Source organism: Mirounga angustirostris, unplaced genomic scaffold (assembly GCF_029215605.1).
Source record: "Mirounga angustirostris isolate CCGP_5_RB_7025 unplaced genomic scaffold, mMirAng1.0.hap1 SCAF_16, whole genome shotgun sequence".
Classification (NCBI taxonomy): Eukaryota; Metazoa; Chordata; class Mammalia; order Carnivora; family Phocidae; genus Mirounga; species Mirounga angustirostris.
Genome location: NW_026991724.1, coordinates 45,399,025 through 45,421,269, shown reverse-complemented (window position 1 = coordinate 45,421,269; position 22,245 = coordinate 45,399,025). Strand labels below are relative to the sequence as shown.

The 22,245-nt window shown below is 37.1% G+C and overlaps 1 protein-coding gene and 1 non-coding gene across 3 annotated transcripts in view; both read right to left on the bottom strand.

The window, feature by feature from the left end:
• Positions 1-22,245, bottom strand: part of LOC123855603 (zinc finger protein 585A-like) — a 57,097-nt gene that overhangs the window by 13,453 nt on the left and 21,399 nt on the right. The window lies entirely within an intron of this gene.
• LOC123855588 (uncharacterized) lies at positions 154-12,477 on the bottom strand. Of its 2 annotated transcripts, none has more exons than XR_010408226.1 (3): positions 12,359-12,477; positions 9,671-9,883; positions 154-640 (listed from the first exon to the last, which is right to left on the bottom strand). It is a non-coding gene; the product is annotated as an uncharacterized LOC123855588 (transcript). The 2 variants fall into 2 exon arrangements; XR_010408227.1 differs by lacking the exon at positions 154-640 and adding an exon at positions 2,705-2,719.

The window sequence follows — 22,245 nt, the reverse complement described above, 5'->3', positions numbered from 1 at the left end:
GCCTGGGTGGCTCAGTCAGTTAAGCATCTGCCTTTGGCTCAGGTCATGATCCCAGGGTCCTGGGATCGAGTCCATCAGGCTCCCTGCTCCATGGGGAGCCTGCTTCTCCCTCTGCCTCTGCCTCTCTCTCTCTCTCTCATTAATAAATAAATAAAATCTTAAAAAAAAAAAAAAAAGAAAGGCTGAGGAGTTTACAGTGGATGGACCAGCTAATAACATCTACATCCAACGATCAATTTTAACATTACAAAAGAGAGAACCAGAAATTATGTGCCTCCTGAAATGATATAGTAACTGATTTCATTACCATCAAGTATTCTTATCAAAGAAAAAAAAAATCCAACCTGAATCTTCTAACCCTCCAGATCAAACAAAAAATCCATAGATAAAATGAAAGAAAGAAGAACATATGGAACAATGTAAGACGGAAATGTCAGCTAAATCCGGAAGGCAGCAAATGGCCCATTTCTTCAAAAAAATAAATTACAATAGAAAAGATAGTGGAAGGGAATCTTTTCTTTATTAAAAGAGACTTTAAGGGGTGCCTGGCTGGCTCAGTTGGTACAGCAGGTGACTCTTGATCTCAGGGTAGTGAGTCTGAGTCCCACACTGGGTGTAGAGATTACTTAAAAATAAAATCCTAAAAAAAAAAAAAAGAATTAAGAGTCATACTAACTAAATGCAACTTGTAGACTTTGGCCCTTCACTAAAACAAACTACATTAAAAAGACATTTATGACATATTTAAAAAAACTCAAACAGGGCGCCTGGGTGGCTCAGTCGGTTAAGCGACTGCCTTCGGCTCAGGTCATGATCCTGGAGTCCCGGGATCGAGTCCCGCATCGGGCTCCCTGCTCGGCAGGGAGTCTGCTTCTCCCTCTGACCCTCCTCCCTCTCATGCTCTCTCTATCTCATTCTCTCTGTCTCAAATAAATAAATAAATAAAATCTTAAAAAAAAAAATTGTAAAAAAAAAAAAAAAAAAAAAAAAAAAACTCAAACAATAACCAGGTACAGGATGATATCTAGGAATTACTGTTGTTTTAGGTGTGATAATGACATACTAGTTATGTTAAACAAAAAGAAAGAAAAAAGAATTCTCATCTCTTAGAGATACATGTCAAAGTATCTGCAGATAAGATAGGTGTTTGGGATTTGCTTTAAAATAATCCAGCAGCTAAGGGGGCAGGAGGGTTGTTTTAGGTGGAATTAGAATGGCAGAATATTGATGACTACTAACATTAGGTGGTAAGCAAAACAGATACAAGGGCTCCTTAAACTACTCTCTTTACTTTTGTATACATTTACTTCTTTTCATAATAAAATATTTTTTAAAAACATGATCCTCCATATTAAAAAAATTTAATCTGTAAATGCATAATTGAAGGAATTCTTACCTAGAGTCATAAACATTTATTTTTAAATATTTTATTTATTTATTTGACAGAGACACAGCGAGAGAGGGAACACAAGTAGGGGGAATGGGAGAGGCAGAAGCAGGCTTCCCACAGAGTGGGGAGCCCGATGTGGGGCTCAGTCCCAGGACCCTGGGATCATTACCTGAGCCAAAGGCGGACACTTAACGACTGAGCCACCCAAGTGCCCCGAGTCACACATATAAAGGATTATAGAAGGGGCGCCTAGATGGCTCAATCAGTTGAGTGTCCGAGTCTTGGTTTCAGCTCAGGTCATGATCTTGTGGGTTATGAGATGACGTCCCATGTTGGCTCTGTACTCAGTGGGGAATCTGCTTGGGGGTTCTCTCCCTCTGCCCCTCGCACTCACTCACACACTCCCTCTCTCTCAAATAAATAAATAAATCTTTTTAAAAAAAGGATTATAGGGAGCTGAATACCCACACTCAGCAATTTATAGGAACAGTAGATAGGAAATAATGATATAAAAGAACAAACAATAGGATCTAATCAATATTTATAGACTACTCCAACTAACAACAGTGAAGTACACATTCTTTTCAAGCACCCATTGAACAATGACCAAGACAGACCATAACCTAGCCTGTGAAACAAATCACAACAAATTTAAAAGAATTCAAATAATACATAGCATCTCTGACCATAATGGAATCAAATTAAAAAGACAACAGAAAAATCTGCAAAGGAATTATATTACAAAATAGTAATAAAAACTATCTGGAAAGCCACAAAACATTTGGAAATTAAACACACATTTCTAAATAACCTGTAAGTCAAAGAGGAATTCTCAAAAGAAAATTCAGAAAATACACAGAACTGAAAGTGAAAATACATTGTATCAAAACCTTTGGGATGCACATAAAGCAATGCTGAAAGAGAAATCATAGCACTAAATGCTTTCATTAGAAAAGCGGAAACAATCCAATTAAAAAATGGGCAGAGGTGAATAGACATTTTTCCAAAAACATATAGGAAGCCAACAGGTACATGAAAAGGTGCTCAATATCACTAAACATTAGGGAAATGCATATCAAAACCATAATGAGATACCTTATACCTGTCAGAAAGACTATTATCAAAACAAAACAAAAAACAAGTAACAATTACTGATGAGGAAGTAAAGAAAAGGGAAGCCTTGTGCACTGTAGGTAAAAATGTAACTTGCCGGGGGGGTGGGGGTGGTGCTCAGTTGGTTAAGCGACCAACTCGACCTCAACTCAGGTCTTCATTGCAGGGTCATGAGTTCAAACCCCATATTGGGCTCCATGCTGGGTGTGGAGCCTACTTAAAAAAAAAAAAAAAAGTAAATTGGTGCAACCACTGTAGAAAACAGTATAGAGGTTCCTCTAAAAACTAAAACTAGAACTACTATATGATCCAGCAATTCCATGTCTGGATATTTATCCAAAGGAAATGAAAACAAACACAAAAAGATAGATGCCTGGGTGGCCCAGTCGGTTAAGCATCTGACTCTTGGTTTTAGCTCAGGTTATGATCTCATAGGTTTTTTGGGGTTATGAGATCAAGCCCTGCACTGGGCTCTGCGCTCGGCATGGAATCTGCTTGGGATTCTCTCTCCCTCCCTTATTTATTAAGTAAATAAATCAAAAAAGATATATGCACCCCCATGTTTACTGCAGCACTGTTCATAATAGCCAAGACGTGGAAGCAACATGTGTCCATCAATTGATGAATGGATAAAGAAAATGTGATACACACACACACACAGGAATATTATTCAGCCATAAAAAAAGGAAAGAAGTCTTGCCATTTGCATGGATGGACCTAGAGGATATTATGCTAAGAGAAATAAGTCAAAGAGAGAAGTACAATTAGCATATGATCTCATTTATATGTGAATCTCAAAACTAAAGAGAACAAAATAAAAAAACAAAAGTCACAGACACAGAGAACAGGTTCGTGGTTATCAGAGGTGGGGGATGGGTAGTTGGCAAAATGGGTGAAGGCAGTCAAAAAGTAAACTTCCAGTTATAAAATAAATATGTCATGGGGCTATAATGTTGCAGCATGGTGACTATAGTTAGTAATATACTGTAATGTATAAAGTTGCTAAGAGTAGCTTAATCTTAAAAATTTTCATCACTCACACAAAAAATTATAAGCATATGTGATGATGAATGTTAATTAGACTTATTGTGGTGATCATTTCACAATATATACAAATATCATATTATGTTATATACCTGAAACTAATATAATGTTATATGTCAAGCATAAAGCAATAAAATAAAGGGGAAAATTGTTAAATCACTAAACTAAATTCCTACCTCAAGAAACTAGAAAAAGAGCAAAACAGACTCAAAGCAAGCAGAAGAAAGAAAATAATAAAGAGCAGGTATCAATGAAATTGAAAACAAAATTAAAAAAAACAAGAAAAATCAATAAAACACAATCCAGTTATTTGACAAAAATCAATAAAATTGATAAGCTTTCTTGATTGACCTAATAGTCAACAGACTGGCAAAAATAAAAAGATGATACAAATCACCAATGTCAGGCACCTGGGTGGCTCAGATGGTTAAGTGACTGCCTTCAGCTCAGGTCACAATCCCAGGGTCCTGGGATTGAGTCCCACATCAGGCTCTGCCTGCTCTGCGGGGAGCCTGCTTCTCCCTCTGCCTCTGTCTGCCACTCCCCTGCTTATGCTCTCTCTCTGTCAAATAAATAAATAAAATCTTAAAAAAAAAAATCACCAATGTCAGTAATGAAATAAATATCAATACAGATCCAGGGGTGCCTAGGTGGCTCAGTCGGTTAAGCATCCAACTCTTGGTTTTGGCTCAGGTCATGATCTCAGGGTCCTGGGATCAAACCCTGCATCAGACTCCGCACTCAACTCAGAGTCTGCTTGTCCCTCTCCCCCCCATTTCTCTGCCCTTTCCCCCACTCATGTTCTCTCTCCAAAATAAATAAATAAAACCTTAAAAAAAAACAACAGATCCAGCAGCCATTTAAAGGAAAATAAGAGACTATAAAAACTCTATGCTAATAGACCCAAAAATGTAGAAGAAATGTACCACTTCTTCAAAAACCACAAACTACCAGAAGTCAGCTATTAAGGAATAGAAAAGATGATGATCCTAAAACCATTAAATTAAATTCTTAATTTAAAAGTTCCTGAAAAAAAGAAATCTCCAGGCCCAGATAGTTTTACTAGAGGATTCTACTAAATATTTAAAGAAGCATTAGTCTCATTTTTACACAGTCTCATCTAGAAAATAAAAGAGAATACTTCCCAACTAATTTTGTGAGGCCAGCATTACTCTGATATCAAAATTAGACAATGACAGCACAAAATAGAACACTACAGGACAATATATCTCATGAACTTAGATGCAAACATCCTCAACAAAACATTAACAAGTTACAATCAGTAATGAACAAAAAGAATCATGCACCACCACTATATCTTGCAATGCCCTTTGAGGATCTAGAATTGTTTCAAAATAAATAAAAAGATTTAAAAAATATACTGAAGAAGGTGTATTCTCAAAACAGAACATTTCAGAATAGGCATGAGTGGAAAGTCGGTCATGAGGCCCCTGCACAATTCATGTGAGACAATATGAATTTCTTACTTACCTAAAGTTAAGGCTGGAGTAGTAAAGCTATAGAAGGGATTGATATTAAGGAGATAAAATTGACATCAGGTGTGAAGGTGAGAAAAAGGGACTCAATTATCAGTTTTTCAGTACAACTGTTGATTTGTACATATTGAAATTTAGGTGATAAGACATATACGAGGATGTACGCTAAGTAGTTGAATAGAGAGCTAGCATGGAGATGAAGATTCAAGAGTTGTATGTACAGAGCAGGCCACTGTATTCAGGAGAGGGAAAGAGCATACAGGGAGGACAAGGATAGACAAAGTATATCTGTATCTGTGGAAAGTATATCTTAGATATCTGTGGTTTTTAATGTCTAAAATTACGATTTTTTTTTATTTCTTCATTTAATTGTGGTCACAGATGATAGTTTGCTTCTTTGTGATTTGTTGATTCTGTTTATGGGGCTTAAAATATTGTCATTTCTTTGAAAATGTTCCGTATGTACTTGCAAAGAATACATGAGCTCCGATTTTTCTTTCACATACTTGGATACTGATACCCTACATATACCAAAACCCCAGCCCTCAAACCCAATGTCATCAGAATTTAATGGGGAATAAAGAAGATGTCATATTAGTAGCTTTGACTCCTTACCAAATGAGCTTCTTATAAACAGTTTGTCCAGGAAAAAAAATCTCCTCATTCAAAGATAATAATAAACATCTCCTGATGTACAAAGATACTATAGCAAAAAGAATGAGAGAAAAAAAAGAAGAAATTAAAAGGAACATGCTAGAAATAAATTACCACAATATAGAAGAAAACACATTCACCATGATTTCAAGGAATTCACTAAAACAATTAACTGCCTAAAATAAATAGGAATCTAAGAGTCCAAGGAAGAAATAATGGGCAAATAGGCTAAAGAAAATGGTTATGTAAATTTTAAAAAAATAAATTGGCAGAAGTGAAGTGAAAGTGAAGTGAAAATGAACAAGCAATACAGAAATGGGAGGTCTCTCTGAAAGCAATAAAACACCATGTGAAAACACAAAAAGTGGCAAGGAGCAGATTAAGACAAGTGAGCAACATGAAATGGAAATAAGGACTTTTAAAGGAAAATAGAAAAAAAATAGAGTTCAATAAAAACATCTAACAAACAGGGCGCCTGGGTGGCTCAGATGGTTAAGCGTCTGCCTTCGGCTCAGGTCATGATCCCAGGGTCCTGGGATCGAGTCCCACATCGGGCTCCCTGCTCGGCGGGGAGTCTGCTTCTCCCTCTGACCCTCTCCCCTCTCATGCTGTTTCTCTCTCACTCGCTCTCTAAAAAATAAATAAAAATCTTTAAAAAAAAAAAAAACAAAACATCTAACAAACAAAGAATCCTTGAAGTGGAAGCATAGAACTTCTATCATTAGTCACAGTATAAATTTAATAGATATTGTCTAAAACAAGAGATTAAAAGATTTAATTAAAAAAAAAGAGAGAGAGGCAAACGATGAGACTCTTAACTATAGAGAACAAACTGAAGGTTGCTGGAGGGGAGGTTGGCAGGGGATGGGCTAGATGGGGGATTAAGGAGGCACTTGTGATGAACACTGGGTGTTATATGTAAGTGATAAATCACTAAATTCTGCTCCTGAAACTAATACTACACTATATGTCAACTAGCTAGAATTTAGATAAAAACTTGAAATATTAAAAAAAAAAAGATTGAGTTCAAGATGTTAATGTGACAAAGATCATATTAAAAGAACCAACCATACAGAAAAGAATCCAAACCTTCCAAATTACCAGAACGGACACAGAACCAAAGTAAGAATACAGAGTATAAGGTGAAAGCTATATAAAAGAAGTATCTTTATCAGAAATGTATGTAAAATACATCTTTCCAAACTGCTGTACAGAAAAAGTGCACAAGGACTCCGAAGGATGACAGTAAAAGGATGAGCAAAAGACATATCTGGAAATGCCAATAGAAAAGAAACAAACTCCATCTTAATATTAGATAGAGCTGAATTCTAGGGAAAAATTATTAAATATAACAAGGACACAATCCAAAATTAATTTCAGATGTCATTACTATCACCACACCAAATTTCATAGCATCGAAGTTTATGAACAGAAACTACAGATATAGACAAATATATTTGTGGTGGGAAACAGTATCTCTCAGCTCCAACAGATAAAGTAAAAACAAAAAACACACTGTACAAACGTCATAACTATATAAGATAGCTTATTGATAAGACAGCAAATTCTGTGTCCTAAAAAATTCATATGCCTCTATAACATTCAGAAATATTAAACATAAAATTTGCACACACACACACTTTACACAAAACTTAACATTTCACGAAGCAGAATAAAATCAGTGCAAATAAATCTCTCCAAAGCTGCATCCTAATTTTATTAAAAGTAGAATTAGCTTAAATAAAAATCTTAATACCTAAAAGTGAAAATGTGGTAAATAGTAATTTAAGATTTGGTGAGAAATTTATTTATTTATTTTTTAAAGATTTTATTTATTTATTTATTTGAGAGAGAGAATGAGAGAGCGAGCATGAGATGGGGAAGGGTCAGAGGGAGAAGCAGACTCCCCACTGAGCAGGGAGCCCGATGTGGGACTCGATCCCGGGACTCCAGGATCATGACCTGAGCTGAAGGCAGTGGCTTAACCAACTGAGCCACCCAGGTGCCCCGATTTGGTGAGAAATTTAATATGTTCCTAGAAATTCATCCACTCCATCTAGATTTTATATTTATTTGCATAAGACAAATTATTTTTCTAAATTATTTCTGAACACTGTTTTGCTGTATATCTTATCTTTTGATATATAGCATTTTTATTATTTTTGAGATATTTTATTATTTTAACTTTGGAGTGGACTGCTAAATGAGGAAATAATGTCTCTTTCACATGTGTCCGTATGATAAACCCTATTTGGCTATTGTTTTCATGTACTCTTGAATTCAGTTAGTTAATACATTTATGACTTCTGCATCTATGTTCATAATTTCGAGTTCTTTTACTGTTCTTGATAGGTTTGGGCATCAAGATTCATATAGTAAACAAAATAAAACAAACACCACAAACAAGGTTGGGAATAACTTTAGATCATCATCTTTACTCGAAACTTTGGCATAAAGATCAACTATTAATCCACATGATGTTTTCCATCATATTTGACTGTATAGGAAATGTTTGATAAACATTTTAATTTCCTCAAGGGCTTCTGAACCATCTGTATTTACCAATTTTGACATTTATTTTTTGTAAAACTGTATCCCTTTTGTTTAGGTTTTCAGATTTTTCTGATTTTGTATAATATTCATTCAAGATTGTTTTAATCTTTGATAAAGCAGTAACCATCTCTCCTGTTTTGTTACATACTTCCAGTGTATCTTTACTCCCTGTTCTTGATCACCACCACATTCAGAAGCCACTTATGCTTCTGTCAGACATCTTCATCAATTATGTTTGACTCTACGTGACTAATTTCTTCCCTTATTTTATTGTTATTTTCTAGGCCTTATTGTTATTTTATATTTATTGAATTCTTTTTTTTTTTAAAGATTTATTTGAGAGAGAGAGTGAGAGAGAGAGCACAAGAGGGGGGAGCGGGAGAGGGAGAAGCAGACTCCCTGCCGAGCAGGTAGCCCGATGTGGGACTCGATCCCGGGACTCCAGGATCATGACCTGAGCCGAAGGCAGTCGCTTAACCAACTGAGCCACCCAGGCGCCCTATTTATTGAATTCTTTTTCTAACTTCTTCAGTTCTAAGTGTTACTCATACCTTAGGTCTTTTCTCCCCCAAACTTCCAGGATTCCTTAAAAAGGCATTTAAATTTGTATTTTTTCCCTCTATCTATAGTTTAGCTTTGCACACAAACTTTAAAATGTAGTTCTTTATTTAACGGAAATTAAACTCAAGGAATTTTCTAAGATCCTTTATGGTTTTCCCTTTAAAAATATTTATGTAGGAAAAAATTTAAAGTTTTCAGATACGAGGGTTTCTTTTGCTAGCCTTTTACTTTTTTTAAACTGTTTTTTAAAAATTGTAGTAAAATGTACATAAAATTTACCATTTTAAAATGTATAGATCAGATATTAAGTCTATTCCCAAAGTTGTGCAAAAGTCTTTTACTTCGTATTTCTAATTTAATGCTCTTGGTTAGAGAGTAAAATCAACATTATAGCAAAGTTTCATATTTTTTGTCTGCCTGAATTAATGTTTTTGGAAGTAGTTCATAAAATAGATCAATGGAGAACCAACATCTAAAAAACAAATTTTAAAAAAAGAGAAATATTTATGTGGGGAGAAACAGTTTAAGAAGAAATAGAGAAATACTTTGAGAATTACGCACAAAAACGATTTCTAATCAGGAATCTTATCCTCGGCCAAAGATCAGCATAGCATGAGGACAAAATAAAAGGCAGTTTTGGACATTCTACTTCTCCACTGTCATACAGTTGGCCTCTAGATGTGGAGACACCCATGTGTTGCTCATTCTTGACAGAAAAGATCAAGATTTGCTTCAGGGAAGTAAAGGAGTCTGGTTGCTTCCTGTGACCCACCTGCCGCTGCCCAGAGGCTCTGGTGACATATCAGAGGTATCTACTCGCAGGATAAATTCCCTACCCCCTGGGATTCTTCCTTCTCACCTCGTATGAATTATCACATTCCTCTGGAACCTGGACCAGGGATTTCTGGGGAGAGGTCCGATTAGCTGACATGATCAGGGTAGGTCTCAAACTTTATTCTCTCAGGAGCCTAAAGCTTTGTAGACATCTGTAAACTCAAGCAGAGCTGCTGGAGAAAGGCAGGCTGAAGTCTGGAAGATCTAACCCAGGAGCTCCCCAGAGACACCAAAAAACCTAGAACGACAATGTCCACACAGTCAGATACTAGATATTCATCACACAAACCTTTCCTGTGAACACCAAGGTGAAGTTCCCTGAGCTAGACACACAGAGCAGAGGCTCTCGAACTTGAGTGTGGATTCAAAACACTTGGGACTTCTTAGAATACAGTTAAAATTCCTCAACCTCACTGCAAGTTTCTGATTTAATAGGCCTTGGGTAGCAACTGTCTTAGTCTAGTCAGGCTGCTATAATAAAGTACCACAGACTGGGTAGCTTATAAACAACAGAAATTTATTGCTCACAGTTCTGGAGGCTGGAAAGTCCAAGATCAAGGAGACAGTATGGTTGCATTTTAGTCAGGGGCCTCTTCCTGGTTCATAGCCAGCAGCTTCTCATTGTGTCTTCACATGATAAAATGGGCTCAGGAGCTATGTGGGATGTTTTATAATAGCACTAATCACTTATGAGTGCCCCACCTCCATGACCTAATCAGTTCCCAAAGGCCTCACCAATTGATATGGTATTTCTGGAGATTAGGATTTCAACATAAAAATTCTGGGGGAACACAAACATTCAGACCATAGCAGGGTCCAAGAATTTGCATTTCTAAGTAGTGCCCAGGTGCTGTTGATGCTGCTAGTCCAAGGACCACACTTTGAGAACCAGTGCTGTGGAGAATATAATTAATGAAAGCTGTGATGGATTATTAGTCATGAGATATGGAGTAATATTACTTAAAATTTGAACTGTAGCTCTTATATCTTTCAACTATGAGAATATGAAGAAGTTCCTTCCATTTTAGTTTCAAAAATAAGGATGAAAGTATCTATTTCATAAAGTTATAAAAATTAAATGAGATGATGCTCATAAAGTATTCAACATCTCCCTGGCACACAAGAAGCACATAATAAATATCAGCAATTACCATTCTCTATTAGATATTAAAACTTAATATAAAAACAATGTAATCAAACAGAGAAAACAACAGCTCAGACAATACTGACTTATACATGTAACAAAAATGGCATTCAATGAGTTTGCACAGGACATTTATTGTGTAAGTGGCACTGACATAATTGACCATCCACCTGGAAAAAAAACAAACTAGATCCCCATCACACATTATACATTAGACTGAATTCCAGCAGGACTAAACATTTAAGTATATGTATTTTATAAACTCCAAAAGATATTTAAATAAATTTTAGTAGTATATGTTTGCAGGAACATTGTAGTGGGGTGGGAGAGATCCTTATTATGTATATGAGAAAACCCAGATGATATAAAAGAAAAAAACGGATATTTCTGGTTAGAGGATATTTCTTAATTATATATTAAAATACACTTTAAAAATAAAAATGAAGATATATATAAAATTTCAATATGTAACAAGTTATCTCTAAATTAAAAAAAAAAAATCTAGCAATCAATATGGAAAAAAAAGCACAGAAAAAAACCCTGAACAGAGGATATGAAAATTCACAGAAAAGGAAATTTAAATAGTAATTAACCAAAAAGATGCCAATTTTACTACCAGGAAAGCACATTACAGCAATTACATATAATTTCTCCTAAGAATAGTAAAAACTTATTAATTTTATTTTATTTTTTAAGTAGGCTCCAAGGCCAGCGTGGAGCCCAACGCGGGGTTTGAGCTCACCACCCTGAGATCAAGAGTCGGTCGCCCAACTGACTGAGTCACCAAGGTGCCCAGTAAAAACTTATTTTAAAAAATCCAGTGCTGGAAAGCATTTGGGAAAATGACCCGTTTTATAAATTACTGGTGGGAGCCTGAATTGTTATGGTATCTTTTGAGTTATTTAGTCATATCTATTATTAAAAATAAGCAACTGTTCCTAATAATAGTTTCAAATATACAGAGCGGATACTGACAGAAGGAAGGACAAGTGGACAAATCACTCCAGTGAGTTTACCTTTCTCTGTAATTAATTAAGCAGACAAGATAAACAGAAATATATATGAAACAATACAATGAGAACACACTGTTTTGATGTAATAGATGTGACATTTATGAAAACCGACCAAGAACTAACGGTAAAGCAAATTTTTGAACTCGAGCATTACCCAGAGGCATTACATGAAATAGACAACGCACTTCTAAATAACGCCCGGATGAAAGAAAAAAAAACTAAAAATTTTAAAAAGCCAGTACTTAGATTTGAACAATAAAATGCTACACATCAAAACTTATTAATGTTTAGAAAGCAAACTCATCATAGACCCCACCGGCCCCCATAACTGACTCCACAGCTCAGTGACCACGGACTCCCATCACTGAGCCCACAAATCCCATACTCATCTCAAAGATCCCCATCACTGACCCAAGAGACTCCCATCACTCCTCTCACAGCAACGGACGCCACAGACTCTTCACCACTGAGCCCAGAAACCACCATCACTCACTCTGCGGACAACACCCCCATCATCGACCCCAAAGAATCCCTAATCACGACCAACCAAAATCACCTCAGAGACCCCTCGGAATTAAAATGCGGAGAAACTCCTGACATTAGCGGCGAAAAAAACCTTTCGAGGACCACTTCCGCTTCCGGTCTGGCCTCTAGCACCTCCTCTAATGAACTGTTGCTAGTGCGCATGCTCTGAGTTACCTTGGAAGCCGCATATGCCAACAGTTAACATGGTGCGGTTCTCGTAAGAGACGCGGTCGGACCGAGAACATGGCCTCGCCCAATGGTGCTTCTGCGCGCGAGCCGCCATCTTTGGGGCGTGTCCATTCCGCACAGCGGAGGGAGAGGCTTCCCGCCGGTTTTCACAGAGCGAGGCCGGGATTGCCACATAGAATGCAGGGGTGAGGCCCTGGTCGAGGTAGGCTTCTGTGAGGGAGAAGGTATTGGCGATGGGGCCTGGTACTCTGTGTCATATTTAGAAAAGCTAGTTTGCCTCTAGGGATACGGCGCTTGGCTGAGAGCCATTATCTGCTGGGAGAAACCACCAGGAATGAGGGGAGCTAGGGAGGAAAAATCACCAAGGGAGAAGGACAGACGTTTTATATGTTACGGCTGAATCCTGGGAGGAGTCATCAAGGGATGAGGGGAGAAGTTAGGACAGTACAGTCTACTTTTTGGAGAAACCGCTTAGGGAGAATGTGGAGAGGTCAGAATGGGAGCCCCATCCTGGATGAACCCACCCGGCAAGATAGATGTCAGAATGGGCTGCAGGCAGGGTCGTTTAGCCTTTTATGGGAGGAACCACCTGGGGAAATAGGGTACAGGTCGTGGTGGTCCAGACCTCTCCTGAAGGATACTACCATGGCAAGATGGCACCTTCTGAAGGGCTGGTGGAGGGAAATGGGAGCCTTGAATGCCCATCAATCTCCATTAGTAGGCAACAGTGGTTTTTAATGTGGCCAACGTGTGACAAAAAGCACTTCAGGAAAACTGCTATTTCTGTTTTAATTTACAAGTTTATTTTGTAAATTAAAATCTAAGTAATAACAACGTCCTTGGGATGTAAATGAAGCCTGAAGTCTGGGGGTGGGGCGTGTGAAGACACAATTCCTTTCCTCTGATGAACTCCTAAACATTCTTCAAAACCCCGCTAAATATTGCCTCTGCCAGGAAGTTCTTCTACCTGACGGTGGTAGGAGGTTCTATGACTTACTGAAAGTCTGTGTCAATCCCAGAAGTGGGGAAAGTGTTTTGAGGGAACTAGACCTAGGCTCTGGTGTGGGCCTGCTAGGTACCTTCAGGCTAGTTATGTCTCTCTCTGGGATTCAGTTTAAAAATAGGGCCAGTTAGAGGGTTGGACTATGCTTACACCAGGTTCTCCTTCTCCCAAAGCCTGGTTGAAGGAAAAAAATCTGTGGAAATCTGTTAGTGAATACACATTTTTATCAGAGGTCTAAGAATAACTGTTAATTTTGTTGGTAGTGTGATTATGTTAGAAAGAAGACTTATCTTTTAGAGATTTTATAGAAATACTAACGAGCAAAATGTTAGCTTAAAAAACATCACTGAGGAGGGGTAGATGGATAAAACAAAAATAACAGAATGTTGGTAAATGTTGAAAGCAGGTGATAGATACATAAAGTTCATTAAAATGTTTTCTTCAGTATTTGTGTGAAAATTTCATAGTAAAAATTTAAAAAGAAAAGGAGTATAAAAATCATTTACAATGGAATATTATCAAGAAGAAAGCAGGTGTGTTGATAGTATTACATTATACAGATTTCAAAGCAAACAATATTAACAGAGATGTTCCAAATTTTAATAAGATGCAGCTACCAAGAGCATACAACACTAATAACATTTATCTAACAATATAGCTCTGAAATATATATAGCAAAAACTGGTAAAATAGGGAAATTTTGAGGAACTCACAGTCACAGTAACAAACTAACATATCTTTCAGAAACAGATCAAATAGAAGAAAGGTAGGTATAAAGATATATTGGGATAACATAAGTAATTTACTTGATATATATCTACATTTTGTTTTATTTTTAACCAGAAAAAGAACATTTTTTCAAATATACATGGAACACTCATAAAAATTCTCTAAAAAGTAGGACATAAAAGACAGTATAAAGCCCCCAAACTGGTATCACATATGCCATACTCTCAGACTACATAATAATGAAAATAGAAACCAACAGACAATAAAATATATAAAATGTTCGAAATGCGTGTACATTAAAATACATACATCTGAATAATCCTGGGGTTAAGGACAACATAACACTGGCTATTGCAAACTATTTAGAATGAAGAGGAAAATGATAGATAGTACTTGCATATGAAAAATCTAAGGGATGGGCCAAAGTGATACCCAGAAGAAAATCTCACCTAAAATTAGGGAACTAGAAAGAGTGAAAACAAATTAATTAAGCTTTAATTCAATCACATTCTACTAAAGTCCTACTAAATACTCCCAAAGAAATTGGAAAGGAGGAATTAATGTGCTAAACAGATGTTAATAAGTAGGGAAAAAAATCCTAGTAGATATGATTAATAAAACCGTGAGCTGGTTATCTGTAAAAGGGTGCTGTCAGTTTTTAAGAAAGATCAAAAAAATAGAGAAGATATATGCAAGCAACGTTAGAAAGAAAATGGGACATTCCTATAGAAAGAAAATTTGAAACTCAAGAGAATTCTATGGTTATTTTGAGTAATATGTTTGAAAGCCTTTCTAAGAAAACCTAGAGAAAGAAATAGCCACATGAAGGAAAACTGAATAGGCCAAAAGCCATAAAGGAAATGGAATTGGCACCATATGCAAAAACCAACCCAAAAGGATTAATGATTCAAATGCCAAAACATCTTTAATAAAACTGTTAGTAAAAAAAAAAAATCAAGTATTTTTTAGACTTCATGGTTAAAGATTTCTTTTTTTTTTTTTTTAAAGATTTTATTTATTTATTTGAGAGAGAGAGAATGAGAGAGACAGAGAGCACATGAGAGTGGGGAGGGTCAGAGGGAGAAGCGGGCTCCCTGGGAGCCCGATGCGGGACTCGATTCAGGGACTCCAGGATCATGACCTGAGCCGAAGGCAGTCGCTGGTTAACTGAGCCACCCAGGCGCCCCATGGTTAAAGATTTCTTAAACAGACACCAAAGAAATAATAAAAGAGTGATAAATTTGACTATATTAAAATTAGCACTTTTGTTCCTCAAATGATAGTAAAAAAAAAAATGAAAAGTTATAAACTGGAACAGATAAACAGAGCAAGAGCCTACAGGAGACTGGTAGCAGGAACAACTCCAAATCATTAAGTAAAGCATAACAATACATATATGGCAAGAGATACGAAGAGGCATTTCATAGAAGAAGAAACTCATGTAGCCAATAACATGAATATTATATGAATAATGTGAATATTTAGGGAGAGAGTGTCCAGAAAGAAGGAACTGCAGATGCAAAGATTTCTAGGAATATCAAGGAACCCAGTGTAGTGGGAGTAAAGTGAGCCAGGAAAAAAATGATGAGGAGATGAGGTCAAAGAGGTGACGAGGGGGCCAGGTTGCAGACGTTGGAGACAATTCTAAAGACATCAGCTTTTACTGTGAGTAAGACCCATGGAGGGTTTTGAGAAGAGGAGTGACATCATCTGACTCATTTTTTTTTTTTTAAGATTTTATTTATTTATTTGAGAGAGAGAGAAAGCATGAGGTGGGGAGGGTCAGAGGGAGAAGCAGACCCCCCGCTAAGCAGGGAGCCCGATGCAGGACTCGATCCCGGGACTCCAGGATCATGACCTGAGCTGAAGGCAGTTGCTTAACCAACTGAGCCACCCAGGCGCCCTCATCTGACTCATTTTTTAACAGGATCCCTTTTGCTGCTTTTTGAGAATTGGTGGGAGGAAGGCAAGGGAAAAAGCGAGAAGATCATTTGGGAAGATTCTGCAATAGCCCACATAGCCTACAGCCGCCTCTACGTCCACTGTGCACAGGTACCACAGCTTGTATCGCTAACAGTTATGGGATGTAGCAGTTAGGACCATGGCCTCTAGTGCATCTCTTTGACACTCATCAGAATCAATTCCATGTATGTCTTTATTCTCCACATCACTCTTCTCTGAGTTAAGGGTACCTTACTTTGAGGGGAGTTTCTAGGTAGGAACTTTGGGAGGTAGGTCTCATGATGTAGCAAACCCCCAGAATATAGGGTGGGAAAAATATGCCAGGAAGCCAGAAAGCATGGCAAATGCCCACTACAGTCCATCCCTTGTTGCCCAGCATCAGCATGTACTCTCCTTCTCAACAAAACAAACAAACAAAAATGCTGCCTCAAATAATGCAACTGTAACTTGTACAAGTCAAACTATGCTGTCTCCAAAAGAGTGAGTCCAAGGTAACATTAGTGAATGCATCTAACTTCATAGTTAGAATTTCTAGGTGATGTTCATTCATTTTCTGGTTCCGTCACAATCCCTTCTTGATGTCCTATATCTTGTGAAATTGGTAAAGACATCTATGAACAGTATGCCCCTTATAAAATAACAGAGGGATGGGTGACAGGGAATAAAAAAATTTCCAATATATTATGAATCTATAGAAGACAAAGTAAGAAAGAAAATATAGGTAGCCAACAACCTTTTAAAAGCTCCACCTGGGGCACCTGGGTGGCTCAGTCTGTTGGACTACTGATTCTTGGTTTCGGCTCAGGTTGTGTTCTTGGGGTCCTGGGATCGAGCCCTCAGCTCGGGCTCTGCACTCAGCGGGGAGTCTACCTGAGATTCTTTCTCCCTCTCTGCCTCTGCCCACCCCTCTCAAATAAATAAGTAAAATCTTTAAAAAAATAAAAATATGGGGCGCCTGGGTGGCTCAGTCGTTAAGCGTCTGCCTTCGGCTCAGGTCATGGTCCCAGGGTCCTGGGATCGAGCCCCGCATCAGGCTCCCTGCTCCGCGGGGAGCCTGCTTCTCCCTCTCCCACTCCCCCTGCTTGTGTTCCCTCTCTTGCTGTGTCTCTCTCTATCAAATAAATAAATAAAATCTTTAAAAATAAATAAATTAATTAATAAAATAAAATAAATAAATAAAGCTTCACCTGGAAAATCTGTTACCTGCCTTTTGAGTAGCAGGAACCTTATTTCCTTGTGCAAATCAGAATTAATCATTAAATACAGAATGCTTTTTATATCACTTTTCATATCATTCAGTGATTTGAGGAATACAAAAATGGCTATGTGACACTCTCAATTTCTAATTTAGTGGAATAAATTTGGTGGCATAGTTTCTCCCTGAACATTAAGACCTCCAAACCAGCAAAGCCCAGAAATGGTAATTTTTTAAATAGGAGGGAAGAAATATTTTGATAGGAGATCATTATGTGCAGTACTAATAGGTGCTATCCCAGTCTCCATTTTGGTACCCAGAGCCTAAAAAACTACCATATATTGGTTCTGATGAGACCATGTACTAGATGTGAGGACAATACCCAGCTTTACAAGGTATGGTCTTCCAGATGGTACTCTCGTTTAGTTTAGTTTTTTTTTTTTTTAAGATTTATTTATTTATTTGAGAGAGCGAGAATGAGAGAGAATACATGAGAGGGGGGAGGGTCAGAGGGAGAAGCAGGCTCCTCACTGAGCAGGGAGCCCGATGCGGGACTCGATCCCGGGACTCCAGGATCATGACCTGAGCTGAAGGCAGTTGCTTAACCAACTGAGCCACCCAGGCGCCCTCTCGTTTAGTTTTTAACAATTTTAGAACACTATAGAGTTCTAAAATGTCTGAGCTTTGTGGGTGATAAGGTATAGAATAAGACCAGCAAATCTCAAGAGCATCAGCCCACTGCTTTACAAAATATTTTGTTAAGTTTAACTACGGACTAAAAAATAATGTCTGTTTAATGCATGTCTTTTTTAAAAGGTAGAACTAACATTCTTCATCTGTGCTGTCCAATATAGTGACCACTAGCAATATGTGGCTATTGTAATTGTGCACTTAAGACATGGCTAGTCCAAACTGCGATGTCCTGTAAGTATAAAAAGCATATCTGATTTTGAGAACTTAAGAGAATATCTTATTAACAATCATATTAATAACATGTTGAAATGATAGTATTTTGGACAGGTTATATTCAAGTATATTATTAAAATTTATTTCACCTGTTTCTTTTAACTTTTTAAATATTTCCACAAAAAACTTTAAAAATCACCCGTGGCTCACATTATATTTTCACTGGAGCACTTTTAGACACTGACAGTTTGGAGAGGGTGTTCAGAAGGTAGTTAAAGCACACTCAAGCACTTGACTTCTTTATTTGGGAGGAGGATAAATATACTGGATATCATTACGTGTTGTTAGAAATTTTCATGATTGGGGCACCTGGGTGGCTCAGTTGGTTGGGCGACTGCCTTCGGCTCAGGTCATGATCCTGGAGTCCCGGGATCGAGTCCCATGTCGGGCTCCCTGCTCAGCAGGGAGTCTGCCTCTCTCTCTGACCCTCCCCCCTCTCATGCTCTCTATCTCATTCTCTCTCTCAAATAAATGAATAAAATCTTAAAAAAAAAAAAAAGAAATCTTCATGATTAATTTTGTAGGTCAGAAATATAACAGCAATCATTAAAATTCAGTGGGGGCAATACTGCTTCCTGTGGGGGTTTTGGAAATTTATGGGATGTTTCTAGCTATATATATTTTTTAAAGATTTTATTTATTTATTTATTTATTTATTTATTTATTTATTTATTTATTTATGAGAGAGAGTGAATGTGAGTGAGTGGGGGGAGGGGCAAAGGGGGAGGGAGAGGAGAGAATCTCAAGCAGACTCTGCCCTGAGTGCAGAGCTCAGTTGGTTAAGTGACTGCCTTCTGCTCAGGTCGTGATCCTGGAGTCCTGGGATCAAGCCCTGCATCGGACTCCCTGCTCAGCGGAAGCCTGCTTCTCCCTCTCCCACTCCCCCTGCTTGTGTTCCCTCTCTCACTGTGTCTTTCTCTGTCAAATAAATAAATAAAATCTTTAAAAATTAAAAAAATAATAAATAAATAAATAAAAGACACAGATTATAGAATGGGTGACAAAACAAAATCTAGGTATATGGTGCTTATAAGAGATAAACCTTAAGAAAGGATAGAAAAAAAAAGGACTGAAAATAAAGGAAAAATTGTCCCATGCAAACTCTAAGCAAAATAAAGTAAATATGGCAATGTTAATACCACTCAAAATAGTACATTAGACCAAGCACATTTATAGGGATGAAGAATGAATACTATATAATAATAAAAAAATACGCCATGAAGATTTAACAGTGAAGAACCTGTATGGTTCTAATAATATAGTCTCAAAATATGTAAGTTACAACTTGAGGGAATTATAAGGAAAAGTTAACAAATCTACAATCATAGACTTTTTTTTAACATAACAGGTACCCAAATTGATACATTAGTAAGAAACAGTAAGAAAATAATAAAATTTGGGCGCCTGGGTGGCTCAGTTGGTTAAGCGACTGCCTTCGGCTCAGGTCATGATCCTGGAGTCCCAGGATCGAGTCCTGCATCGGGCTCCCTGCTCGGCAGGGAGCCTGCTTCTCCCTCTGATCCTCCCCCCTCTCATGTGCTCTCTGTCCCTCTCATTCTCTCTGTCTCAAATAAATAAATAAAATCTTAAAAAAAAAAAAAAGAAAATAAAATTTAACAATACAACTATCTTGATTTATAAGCTATATTTTGAAAGCTTCTCTGCAAAAATACTTTTTTTATACTTTACAAGCACAAACAGAATATTTCCCTGAAATTGCCCATACTTCAAAGATCAAATATTCTACAGTCCACCTGCTGGACTACAAGGTAATTAAATTACAAGCCATAAATAAATAAATAAACAAACAAAATCAAAGCATATATTTGTAGACCCAAAACAATTATAGGGCGCCTGGGTGGCTCAGTTGGTTGGGCAGCTGCCTTCGGCTCAGGTCATGATCCTGGAGTCTGGGGATCGAGTCCCACATCGGGCTCCCTGCTTGGCGGGGAGTCTGCCTCTCCCTCTGACCTTCCCCCCCTCATGCTTTATCTCATTCTCTCTCTCTCAAATAAATGAATAAAATCTTTAAAAAAAACAAAACAAAAAAAAACCCAATTATAATGGAAATCAGGAAACATTTAAAACTAAAAAATAAGGAACTTTATATCAAAATGGGGATCTAAAAATAATAGCTTTAAATGCATTAACTACAAGAAAAATTGAAAATAAAGCAGTTTTCTATTCAGTTTCAAAAAATGAACTCAAAGAAAGAAGAAATGAAATAAACATCAGACTTTAATGAAATAAGTAGCAAGCAAAAATACCAAAGATACATTTATAACAGTGAAAACTGGTTTTAGGGAGAAACAAAGTAAAAAAATTTTTTAAAGATTTTATTTATTTATCTGAGAAAGAGAGAGAGTGAGCATGAGTTGGGGGAGGGGGAAAGGGAGAGGGAAAAGCAGGCTCCTGATGCAGGGCTCTATCCCAGGACCCTGAGATCATAACCTGAGCCGAAGGCAGACGCTTAACCCAGGTGCCCCTGAACAAAACTTTAATATAATTCATCAAGAAAAAGGAAAGGTATAAAAATTAGGACTATCAGAGATTTAACTTTAGATACAGTAGGCATTAAAAATCAGTAAATAGGTTTAATGCTAACTACCTAGATTATCAACTTTCTTGAATTACCAAAATTTTCTTGAGAAGAAACAGAAAATCTCAATAGACCACTAGCTGTTAAAGAAAAGTAGTAAAAGGGGTGCCTGGGTGGCTCAGTCGGTTAAGCATCTACCTTCCCATATTGGGCTCCCTGCTCAGCAGAGAGTCTGCTTCTCCCTCTCCCTCTGCCCCTCCCCCTGCTCCTTCTCTCTCTCAAATAAATAAATAAAATCTTAAAAAAATTATTAATAGTCTAAGAACTCTCCAGCCAAAAGATACTTTGAACAAATGACTATAAGGATTTTTTTTAAGATTTTATTTTTTTAAGATTTTATTTATTTATTTGACAGAGAGAGCAAGAGAGCACAAGCAGGGAGAACAGCAGAGGGAGAGGGAGAAGCAGGCTTCCCACTGAGCAGGGAGCCCCACACGGGGCTCAGTCCCAGGACCCTGGGATCATGACCCAAGCCGAAGGCAGACGCTTAACCATCTGAGCCACCCAGGCACCCCTAATATTTTATTTTTAAGTAATCTCAATACCCAACGTGGGGCTCAGACCCACAACCCAGAGAACAAGAGTAGCATGCTGCATGGACTGAGCCAGCCAGGGACCCCAATTATAGGTGAGTTTTTAACCTTCAAGGAAAAGATAATTTATATCTTACAAAAACGGTTTCAGTGACTAGAAAAAGAAGGCTACTAAATGTACTTTGAGATTACTGTAACCATAACAGCTAAACAAAGAAAATCCAAGGAACAAAGAATTATACACTGATCTCATTTTTTATCATATAAGCAAAAATCCTACACAAAATATTAAGAAATAAATTATAGCTGTGAGTTAAAAGAAGACAATATTATGACAAAGTGGTGTTTATTCCAGAAATGCAAAGATAAATTTAAAATTAGGAAAGATATCAGCTGAATAAACTATACTATTAGATTAATGAAGACAAATCATATATCTCAGCAAAAGGAGAAAAAAATGGTTGATAAAATTCAAGATTATTTCAAGATTAAAGTGGGGAAAGCCCCTTTTGGATAACTAGGAATAGGTGACAACTTTTTAATTTCATAAAAGCTACTTAATAAAACCCATTAGAAACATCTTTCTTAATAAGGAAACACTAGAAGGCACACCAGTAGATCTAGGAAAAGCATTTGAAACTAATATTATACTGTATGTTAACTAACTGAAATTTAAATAAAAACTTTTAAAAAAGCATTTGATAATATTAAACATAACTTCCTAATTTGAAAACAAAACAAA